We start from the raw sequence: 12,698 nt of genomic DNA on the forward strand, positions 1-12,698 counted from the left end.
CCTTCGAAATTTTTATGATCTCTCTTGTAAACTCAAGATGACCTGATTCCAGAAACATGTTATGTTAAAGTCGAACAAAAGATATATGTGTTCGCTAAACGTACCTGCGGAGGCTGTTATCCTGAAAAGGGATAGGTCAAGGCGCCACAAATACATAAAAGCTGACTCTGACGCCAAACAATATAGTGTTTCGAGTCTTATATTGGGGACATTAATAAATTGTATACATGCCACCATCCTAACAAAATAGAAACACATTATTCGAGTAGTTCCGTTAATATGCCAGTCGTTTGTTATTATATTCTATTTTATTTTGAAATCACTATAAAAAAACATCAAAAAGCAAACAAACAAAAACGTTTTCTTTCCGCAAAAAAAAAAATTTATAGTGAAAGTCGGAGTTCATTCACATGCCCCGTATTGCGGGTAAGTGTGCGAACCCTCACGGGGTAAGTGAACGCAGTGCTTAGTGAACCACACAATTAAAACAAATTACAAAATAATGTCATCAAAATGTTACAATATCAGAGAAATGCTGTTTATTGTCAATACAGAAGCGCCTTTTTACAAGCAGTGCATTATTGTTCGTGCCACCATTCCTGATGACTACAACACTTGATACATTCCCCTGTTGGTGGCTCTTCATATTTTTTTGAACAAATTGGACAATATTGCTCGAGTCTTAACCAAGAAAATCAACAATGTCATAATTTATTCCTCACTGAACTTATGTCCATATAATGAATCTATGCGCACACTTACCCGCGCACACTTACCCCAGTATGCCAAAATTTGAATTGACGTTCTTATAAAGTTGAGCAGCTAAGAGAACCTAAAAATTTTTATTATACATTTAGATTAATATGCCCATGATCGAATAAAATATTGTTTAACACTGTCGGACTCGGAACTTGGACCTGGCAGAAATTGCAGAGATGCTAAAAATTAACAAGAGAACTAGTGAATTTGATTGATTGCAAATAAAAAGTTAACGAAACTTCGCACGGCGCACTCCTATGAAAAACTAATTTGGCGATTCTGCGCTCTTGCTTCACCCAAATGAACCCCTCTTTCCTTCATTGCTTAGTCGAGATATACGCACTGCGCACACTTACCCTCTGCGCTCAGTTACGCCGAATGATATTATATTTCAAGAAATATAATGCTGAATTGTATAAGTTGAAGGTTCAGATATCTTAAATGATACTCCTCACCTCATGAGTCTGTAAGGTGTTTGTTGATATCCAATAGTTATGTCTACTTCTTCTGGTAACAGATCTCGAAATTTTATCTAGTTCTGTGTTGACGATTTTCAAACTGACCACATCTTTTTGAAAATTTTTCGATGGTCAACTTCCGACAAGCGTATCTCCCAGAAAAATCATCCTAGATCTAAATACAATATATTCTCTACTAGAGCAACTAACCAACCCCACATCAGCTCGTAAATATGAACGATTAAAACTCAATCCCATCACACACCCCCTTCATCCCTAAAAGTTCAACTTGCACCAAGATGTTCAACGCGAGCGTTCGAAACGATTCGAAAACATATCAAAAGGGACGATTTATATTCATATCTTTATTATGATACGCTCCATTATCATTTCTCAGGCCATAAATATTCAGCCAGGGCCAAAACAAAACTTGTCCGCCGTCCAGAAACTCGCATTAAACTTTATATCTCGAGTGGCGACTGAAACAATTCCCCAGCTCAGGGTCCTATAGATCAGTTTTCGATAACGTGAAACCCCATCAGCGGTGGCGCTTGCATTAAACGCGTTCGGGGATTTCGGTTATGAGGATCATTTTTAAAATCGTCGAAAGTTTGGAAAACGTCGGCGCCGCGACGCTCGCCACTCCAGGGCAACTTTAACGACACGGGCCAATAACGTCGTAAAAATGGGACAAAAACAGGAAACGATTGATGAATTTCCCGGTTGGTATCGACGATGGGATGGAGTGAACGTTGACTGCAATTGATTGAGAATTTTCATACATTATGCAAGTCATGCATATTGATTTGTATGCTAGATGTACGATCTGGAAATGGCATGAGTGCTGGGTTTCTCGTGGCTCTCTGCCAATCCGGATTGTAGTTTTTTATGCGATTCGAAAGAGTTTTATGTGATCTTGACTATTCAACCTGTCGATGAATGGCTAGCAAATATTTACTGGAATTACATCTTCAGGTGAATGCAGAATGACAAAGAGAGGATGATGCATTGATTCATATACAGGCTATTCCTACATTGGAGGTAAAAATGAAGAAGGGAGATTCCTTAAGAAATTTTAAGAAGAAAGGTCCCATCAACATGGGATAGCAAAAACTTCGAGATGTTAAAGTTTGAATTTTTGGATTGGTTTCAATAGTTGGGGAGTCGAAGAAGGAAATTCGGGATTTACTCGAGCGTGTCAGATTAATATAAAGGGACCTTGGACCCTGTAGAGTACCTCTACCAAAAATTAAACCTGTATATAGGCGGAATTGTCTAGGACAGCCTGTCGGAATAGTAAAAAAAACGATTATTGTACATACTCGATCGTGTCAGATTGAGATATATGTCGTTAATAACATGTTGAAGAGTATATATTCTCTTAATCCGACAATTCGAGAGTGACGAAAATGTGTGGGAGGCCGCCAAAGTTGCAAAAAAAACGTCACGTGTACATTCTCGAGCGCGGTAACGTTTTTTCTTATTTTGAAGCTAATGATTCAAGAATAACGGAAAAAATATAATCTGACAGTTTTAGCAAGCCGAAACAATGAAAATTGGTCATAAAGGTCACAAAAATCAGATTTTTGGATTATCTCCTCCCCTGGGCTTCAAATCTTTTTCGCATTCATTATAAAAGTTGTAGAACATAACATTTTCTACAAATTTTGTCCTAGGCAATTTTCTCTACGTTCAAAAGTTTTTGAGATATATGGCGATTAATGCGAGGTGTTTAGCGATACATGCTGAAGCGAAAATTCACTCGTTGGAAAATAGTACATTCTAAGGTTCAGTCAGAGATGACACTAAAATTTCACTTATTTCGAAATTGTCATCATAGAAATACCTTGTCATTTTGACAATTGGATGAATGTAGATAAGACTGGGATTCTACAATGACCTTGCCCTTTCGCAAGTGTGGCTAAGCTCCTCGCCCTTGACACCCTTATCGCCCTCTGACTCGAGAACGGTTGAGAGAATGTAAAATTGCTTCAGACAAAAGTTGTGTAGAATTTTATTACCTACAACTTTCAAAATTAATACAAAATCGATTAGAGGTACAGGCAGGGGAATATTCGAAAAAAAAGCATTTTTATCATCTTCAAAGTGTCAGATTAAGAAAACCCCCTGATTAGTGTCAGATTAATAGGTCAACACGTCTACAACACCGAAATTAACCATCTGTATGAAAATCGGACACGCTCGAGTATGTACAAGTAACGATATTTTACATTTTCAAAGGACTGTGACCTTACGTCACGTCCAAATTGTCAGTCCCTTGAAAAGGTAGTTTCCTTTGGGTCCAATTAACATATCCTCCAAGAATCTGACAAACTGGAACTCTTCCGGCCAGTCCCACCGCGCAAACTGTCAGCTAAGCATGAATTCATTATCAGAGACACGTAGGGCATATACAGTATCTTAATCTGACAAGCTCGAGTATGTACACCTGACGATTTTTTTTACATCTTTGAGAACCTGCATACGCATTCCCCACCGCTGAAAGTGCATACTTCATAGAACCTTTTTTTCTCGACGCTCGAGTAAATCCTGATTTAGCATCGTCGGCCCCCCAACTATAATGAAAACACAGTTTAATTTCATGTGACAAAACACCTCAGCTTTATGATAATTTTGATTTTTCTGATGATTTCGAGAGAATCGTTCAAAATTGTTTTTTCGAAATCGTTAACATGTTTTGTATTGGTTATTTTTGTTGAAACCCATTATTTTTTCCTGTTCCTCCTTCTGTTGAAAAAAAAGCCTCAATTTTAGAAACATCCTGTATAATGACACAGAATAAAAACCTTCCATGGAACTGAAAAAATAATGCTATAAACTGATAATCAAAAATCCATAAAACCACTTTTTATCCATTAAACGATCAACCAGAACCGTCCAACATACAGACAGGTTGGCTCCTACCAACTTTCCCGACCAGGCTGTACAAACTTGTCGAAAGTGGGTACATAATATGACATAATTGAACCAAACGGCCATATTATCCCATCTACTTAATTGACAGATACACAGACAAACTTTCTGCCACGTTACAATTCGGAATACTAAACTGGCCGATATTCGTAGAATTGCCGTGATAGGCCCCAATTTAAAAGGCACGACACGCTCGGAATACCCTAGATTTGATTAAATAATGATTGCTCCCAGACGGGGCACGACGTATAATAAGGAAATTAGAAGACATGATTAATTGATGAGACACGGGGTATGATTTGAATGCGATATGAAGTGTATATTGGAAACTGAAAAGGAGCGATATCGGTGACGTATGATTATGATCTGGATTATTCAGGGACTTATTGATGTTGTGTTTCAGTTCCGGTGAGTTTAATAGACAGGCTGAGGAATTGTTTTCGAGGTTATAATCAAAAATGGTTTCATCAAATTGGTTATGCTTCAATAATGAATGCATTTTTCTACTTTATCTGATGAGCGTATGCATTGCTGGAATTATATACGTATTATACATAGTAAGTCTTTATTTCAATAATGAAGGGCTTCTTTTTCATTCATATAAACATTTCTTTATCCTCTTCAAAAAGGACTGTTTCCGATCGTGAATGTTAAGGTTGCCTGACTCGGGTTTGTCAGGCGGTATTTGTCCCAGTTGCTAGCGACACTTTGCGGGCAGGAAACAAAACTCTTCGCCGGCGCATTATATGAGAAAATATAAAGAGTACTTTTATTTAGATAGCGTCCAACTTAGTTTGAAGAGTGGGGTACTTTGAATTTTTGGTATTTTTATGGTACGTAATGGTCATAGTGAGGAAACTGTAAAACGTGGGAGATATCTTGCGTTTGAGAAACCGTTTGTTAGATACTAAAAATTACATTTTTTATGGGTTTTTTGTCAGCCTTTATCTTTAAAACCGATCGGATTCGGACAAAATGTTAAAGGAAAAAAGTGTTTCTTTTGACCTAAAGAATCTACTGTTGAAATATTTGTAGGAGTCAAACACTCACACTCTATAGTAAATCTAGGAAGAGAAGTTTCCTAAACTGAAAACAGCCATGGTGAGTTGACAAAAAATCCGAACATCCAACAACTTGTTAGATAGGTACGTGTGTCTCGATCCGAAATGTTCAGATGCTATTCAAATTAAAGGCCGTCTCCCCGTGTGCCTGATTGTCTCCGTCGTGTGTAGCACTTTGTCTTCGGTTTTGTTACACGCCACGGTACAATCCGAGGGACAACTTCGCTGAATATTCATTAGGTTTTTTCAGTTTGTGCGTGTTCGGACGCCCACGAGTCTGGAGCCTTTTCCCATGACTGAAGACTGAAGAGCCGGGGAACCGAAACGGGTGTCTTGTGGCTTTCAATTGTCCACGGGCGAAGTCACGGAGGATCCCTGTGATCACGTGGTACTAATGACAGGTGGAACAATCGATTGTGTGTCGGGAGATAAGATTAATTCACCTTTCGTGTCCTGTTGTTTCACACGAAATTAAATTCCTCGATGAAAAATGTCGTGGAGATATGAATTGCGGCAAGATTAGGCGGTACAGGGTGGGGCCCTTGTATAGTCCCCATTTTTTGACGCCGTGAAAGAAGGGAGCACGAGGTATTGCTTAATTTCCGGCGAATGGTCATTAAATTATGAAATATATGTTAAAAATTAATCTTTTTGAACGCCAGAGATGAAAAAGGGAATCCAGATAATTTGAACTGAACCTTATAAAAAAGAGACATTTTTTTCTATACCCTTTCTCTCTAATTCGTCCCTGATAAAAAGATATTTAAGTTTCCATAATGAGCTTTGACACCCCTGGAAAAACAGAATAACAACAGCCTGTATCTTTTAAACCGAGCTGATTCGGAAAAAAATGGTGAAGGAAAAACGTGTTTCTTTTGGCGTCAAGAATCTACTGTTAAAATATTTGTACGAGTCAACCCTTATCCGTCAGATATGAAAAATATTAAGAATACTAGATTCTTCATGGACAATTCTGTTCTTTCACGTCCTGGTTGTACAGTTCAGATTCAAACCTGTCAAAATTGTCCGGACTTGTCGAAATTGAGCTGTGTCCTAACTTAAACTCAGCTCGAACTTTGCTTTACTAACCTAACTAACTATTTTACTCCTGCTTCTGTCGGTCCTTCTAGTTCGTATTGTAGGATTCTTCTGCAATCGTTCTTCTGGCCTAAGTGGGCGTAATAAGAGGAGTATCACCTCATTAAACCGATGGCCCATGTGCCCAGGCGGCGCTAATTCATTTACTGTATCAGTATCCGGCCTTAAAATATCTCAAAATGTGTTTGGGTTACTTAAAAAAGCTTTTAGAGTGACGAGCCTCAAGAAGAACCGATAGGACTCGAGTGCCGATCTGTGTTCTGTCTAAACACGGGTTCCTGGCCGATGCGATATAATTTACAGGACCTCTTATAGGTGTTTCCTATTAGTGGAGATGGGAATGCCTTCGACGGAGTTCCCATATTAATTACGTCCTGCAAGAGATAACGGCACATGTGAGAGGAAGTGGGTAAAGGTCCAAAATTCTTGGGCCAGGTGCAAACGAGAAGAATATACTGGGTGATTCTGTTACTCGTACAAATATTTCAACAGTAGATTTTTGAGGTTAAAAGAAACATTTTTTTCCTGCACCATTTTTTCCGATTCGGACCTGATAAAAAGATATAGCCATTTTAAGTTTTCCTAATGAGGTGTGCCACTCCTGCAAAAACATAATTACCTTCATAATAACTAGCTAAATCTGTTACACTACAGATCTGTGGATCTTTCAGCCAAAGAACATCAATTTACTCGAAAATTATACGAGAAAATATGGACAATACCTACTTTAATTTTACAAAACGTTCAAATATTCATTAGATAGCGTCCAACTTAGTTTTATGAGTTGGTTTCTTTGAATTTTTGGTATTTTTATGGTACGTGAAGGTCATAAAAAAAACTGAAAGACATGGGTGATATCTTGTGTTCGAAAAAGATTCATCAAGTAAACGAAAAAATTACGAAAAGCTACAGTATATGGGAAAAATCAAGAATATCGACTTGTTTTTTTTTTGCAAGGGTGAATCTTAACCTAGTATTCAAGAAAAATTTATATGATAAACTATCCTCACGTTTGGCTAAGGAATTCATTCACAAAGTAAAGATTTTGAATCACCTTATATATACTCCATTCACTATTATTTTAGCAGTCGGTTGGCCATGGTAATTTGACACATTTCACTCTGTATAGTACGAAAATGTGGGGTTATGTCGCTCGTCAAAACTTTTTTGGGTTTTAAATCAACGCTATGTTGCCCGTTCTACGTAAAAGTTTCTGTTATTACGTATTTTATCACAATGTCGAATCTCTTCGAGAAATATGTGACGAACCTAATTGAAGTTTATACAAACGGATTGAAGGCATACCATATCCAGTTATTTGCATGGAAAATACAAGAGGTCAGTATAATATCATAATATGCACTAGCTTGAGGAGAGTTAATGTTCGTTATCTTCTTTGACTAAAGTTTGAATACGTTACATCAGTTGTAGATTTCAAAAATATTAACCCGAAGATGAAATGCATATGATGCAGAGGTTGGGATGGGTATCTCCCGAAGGAATTAACAGATAGTTACAAGAATGTTAAATTCTTCAACAAAAATCATCTTGCATCCATATAAGCATTGTATAAAGACCACTTGGTCTTTATACAATGATATAAGTAAAAGGAATTAAAGGAAGTTTCAAGTCAAGATGAACTTTACCTTTGAACAAAAATTTCACATGAATAAACAATTAACAGGACAACTAGCGCGTATTTGTGACTGTTTATCTTAATACATTGATATAATTATAATAATTAGGTATTTATTGGTACCTTATGACATTTTCAATGTGTAGGACAAGTCAAATGAAAAATAGAAAAATCAATTTTCGGGTACTCATTCTACGATAACATTAATCGAAAATCTTGTAGTAAACTTTTCGCATTAATTCACTCAAACATAAAATTCTCAAATGCCACCACTTTTTTGGGTCTCCCAATAGACGGAAATTCTTTGTCATCCTCTTCATTGACAATCTTTCTGATTGTGGAAATATTCAGCTGAAATATAAGTCGTTTAGATTCAGATGAAGCATTATATAAATTCTCTTACATTGAATATGTTCACTACCGTTTGACGTATTGTGGATTTCTGAATATCAGGGTATAACTATTTGAATGGGCGGACCTGAATTCTAAATAGCACTTCCTGAAACCCTGTCTCTTTCTTCAATCACTTTCGGCATTTTCGTAATAAAAATTGATATTAGTTGTGGCAACGGCGTTATGACATTAACGACATTTCATGAGTGCCAACCTTACCCCGCTCTAGTCACAAAAACTAGAGAAAATTATTTCATGGCCAACCGACTGCTAAAATAAATGCGAATGGAGTATCGTTCCTGGAAACCAAAAATATAGGGATCTTTTTTTGGGGAAAGGATGATTTGATGTGTACACTATTGATATTTTTCCTATTTCCTCATGATATCAAGAAACATTTCAATTTTCGTACGTTCTGCAGTCGGCCGAATAATAATCCTCGTCCTGAAGAAGATCCTCAAAGTCTGCGTTTCCATTCCGCCCGGATCCTTCCGAGCAGAAATCAATTGCTCCATTCTAGTATCTCATCAGCGAAGCGCGTAAAATTCCTTGCATATTCATCGAGTTTTTTCTTCTCTTTGTGCCACGACCCACCCGCACATCGGATATAATTTTCCCATGACTAGTCGGGGTCCTTTCTTGTCTGATTGTTCCTCCCCCAGGAGGAAAGAAGGGTTTCACAAAGGTTACCACAGGACGTATCCAGTTACATGCAGGATCGAGGCCCTTTTCTTACTGACGTCTCGTCTCATCAATGTGCACCGTGTTCCATGAGTAATGCCCCGGGATGAGGGTCATATATTTAAATTTAAATTGGAAAATTACTGTGGATCGGATGTCGCGATTTTTCCCCGCTTTGACGGTCCTGCGTGGGGGTGGGCGGGAGATGATAGCGAAGACGATGTCACTTAGAGGCTTAGATGCGGATCGAGGAGTTTGATCGAATGGCGAAAGGTACACAAGGGTCTGTCTATCTTTCGATTTGCGGAGTCATCGCTCATCACCCAATTTTATTATTTTGGCAGTTCCGAGGGATGAGAATTCAAGAAATATTTGGTTAATTGATTCTTTGGGTACATTCTCAAGGACTTTGAAATATCGTGGTGATTTGAAATTAAAACTGCATTCTGCACGTTATTTCTTAGGGCATCATGAAAGATTTATTTTTGACCAATTACTTAGAACAATAATCGTTAGAGAAACAGTGGGGGGGGTTGTTAGATGCTTCCTATTTGGTCCTCAGGACATTTTCGAGGATATTTGAATACAAAATCTTTTAAAAAGTATATTTCTACACAAAATAGGCCCTAACCTATATGATAACCTGGGTATTTTCGAAGGTAAAAAACTATTTTTGATACACAACAAGTTTGTTTTCCGGTATCGGGATTCGAACCCGAGTTTCCTGGGGAGAGCTTAGCCAGGCGTCTTACCAACTAGACCATACCGGAGTCGCAGACAATATGCATTCATAATTTATCAAATCAATTTATTCCATATGTCGTCCATCTCCCAAGAAGTATGATAACGAAGACATTGTGTAAAGCTGAGAACGCACATGAGGATTCTTCTTCGAAACATTGGAGTAAACAATGGTCAATGTTTGTCCTCGATCATACTGTCCTACCACCTACATAACTGTACTAAGCCGTACACATCTTCTAATTCAATTTGAGATTATTGAAAATTGTTTCAATAAAATCGGGATATTTTAACTGCTTGCTAGTTTGGATGTCATTTCACATCATTATTGGAGGTCGTTAAAGGACAAATGTAATAATACACCCCAAGTAGTTAGGGTGTATTGAGATGCAAAGGAGGAACCTAGGCAGAATCGTATACCAAGACATGTACGAGGATGTATTGATATCTAATTAGCCTAGACCAGTTCCTTGCATAAAAACAATATTGCGTTACCATAGAAACGAACAATAACTCGTTAGAAGTGTCAGTGTGAAGTTTGTAAACCAGAGTTACGCAATAAATTAAAAGAAAGAAGATGTCCACCGAAATTGTGGAAATCGAAAAATTGGAGTATCGGGCCATCATCACGTACCTGTATTTGAAAGGGTTAAGAGGTAAGCAGATTTACGAAGATATGCTTAATACCCTTGGTGATCGATGTCCTTCGTATGCGACCGTGAAAAATTGGACTGCAAGCTTCAAAAGAGGTAAATTTTCCATTGAAGATGATGACCGTTCGAGAATGCCAGTTCCTGTGTCAGTCCACGAAAATATCGATGCAGTTTATGACACGATTTTATCAGACCGTCGAATTGGGCTAAAACGGATATCTGAATCACTGAATATTTAGTACGGACGCGTTCATCATATAGTTCTCGTCAATTTGGAGATGAGAAAAATTGCTGCAAAATGGATCCCCAAATGTTGGAATGTTGACCAAAAGCGTGCAAGAGTAAGAGCATCGCGTTCGATCTGTGCTCGATTTGAAAACGATGTAGACTTCTTAAACCGAATTGTTACTATGGATGAGACTTGGGTACATTTCTACGATCCAGAAACTAAGCAACAATCGATGGAATGGGAACACTCTGGTTCTCCAAGACCTAAGAAGTTTCGTGTCCAAAAATCTGCTGGAAAAGCTCTTGCTTCAGTTTTTTGGGATTGCCATGGAGTAATCATGATTGATTTTTTGGATAAGGGTAGAACAATAACCAGAGATTACTATTCGACATTACTGACCAGTCTACGGGAAAAAAATTAAATAGAAAAGACGCGGAAAGGTAACCAAAGGTGTTTTGTTTTTGCAGGACAACGCCCCTGCAAACAAATCTCATTTTGCCATGCAAAAAATTTGTGATTTAGGGTTTGAATTACTAGAACGCCCCCCTTATTCACCAGATTTGGCTCCATCCGAGTATCATCTTCTTCCTCATCTGAAAAAAAGTTTAAATGGTCGTGAATTTTCTTCCAGCGAGGAGGTAATAAAAGCTGTGGAGGTCTGGTTTGCAGAGCAAGAGGAAACATTTTTTTGAAAGGTCTAGAGACGTTGCAGGTTCGCTGTAATAAATGTATCCAATTAAGAGGAGAATATTTTGGGTAATAAAATCCTTTGACATTAAAATGTTGTTTGGTTCTATAGTAGGCTAAGAATTTTTCAATATATCCTCGTAGCTTCAAATCGTTTTGCGAAGTGCCATCGAAATGACGATACTAATTAGGATTTCTTTCCTTACTTTGTGGATTATCGTTCAGTAAGGGCCTACTCTATACGATATATATTTCAAAACCTTAGAAATAGGGGTAAATGCAGTGCCCATTTCAAAACTGCCAAGGTGTTTGGACAACCCGAAATGGGTTATCCACTCCGAACGAAAATCATGTCACATTCCGAAACTTTCGACAAAGATTAACGACGCCACACCACGACTTCGGAAATTCTCACATTATGGCAGCGAAATGGAGGAGCACATGTGCCGTATAAGTGACACTTTTAACGAAGTTTAACGTTCGACTCGGGGTGGGACCTCTCCTCGCCCTTAAAATAGGACCAGCTCTCAAAATTAATAAAAAGGGCGGTTGATCGTGAAACGTGTAATGTCACAACTAATTTCCTAATTTTCGGATAGGGTCCGCTTTAGGCACGTGGCTGCTGTTTCCGTTTTGTTAGACGGAAATACGGGAATAAACTGGAATAACAGACAGTTACGATTGATGAACAAACAAACGGCAGATGGTTAGTTCGGGGCTTATTCAAAAACTTTTATTGAGTATTGTGGATGATTTCGCTCTTTTCAATTGATGAATCATCGAAATTAACGTACCAAAAAAGAATTTTGTCCACTGGCTTACTGCCTATCGATGACCAAACTCATATCAAGTTTCCAAAAATAGTACTGAGTGAATGCTTTCTAAATTGTTACTAGTAATATGCAAAAGTTTGGAACATCCCGTCACAAATAGTATCACAATGAGCGATTATAGTTAAACACTTTTTTATATTTTTTTCCATCATGATTCGCATCTTTTCCGTAATTGTAATTTATTGTGCAACGCGTGTATAACGTATACAATTATATAACAAAGTTTTCATAAGGCATAAGTTAAATAAACAGTATTTTTTTCAGACGAAGCTTTTCAAGTATTAAGATCATTCTGTAAAAAGTTACAAGAAGGGAGATCACATAAAAGATCATCTTTCAGAACATATGCACAACAAACCAAAGATTGACCCCAAATTATTTCCGCTGCACTGTGAACTACCTAACTCTTGAAACCGTTGAAACTGCACCCTCCTTGATTCCGTTAAAAAAATTCAGTCACTACGCTGCGTCCCTTCGTAAACTGCGTAGATGTCAACAAGAGCACAAAAAGCACCCATGAATGGAAGCTTTCAAC

At 37.8% G+C, this 12,698-nt stretch overlaps 1 non-coding gene across 1 annotated transcript; it reads right to left on the minus strand.

The window, feature by feature from the left end:
• Positions 1-9,714: 9,714 nt before the first annotated feature.
• Trnal-aag lies at positions 9,715-9,790 on the minus strand. Its single transcript is given in 2 exon segments — positions 9,715-9,749; positions 9,754-9,790. It is a non-coding gene; the product is annotated as a tRNA-Leu (tRNA).
• Between the last annotated feature and the right edge of the window lie 2,908 nt (positions 9,791-12,698).

This window comes from Coccinella septempunctata, chromosome 4 (assembly GCF_907165205.1).
Source record: "Coccinella septempunctata chromosome 4, icCocSept1.1, whole genome shotgun sequence".
In the NCBI taxonomy this organism is placed as follows: domain Eukaryota; kingdom Metazoa; phylum Arthropoda; class Insecta; order Coleoptera; family Coccinellidae; genus Coccinella; species Coccinella septempunctata.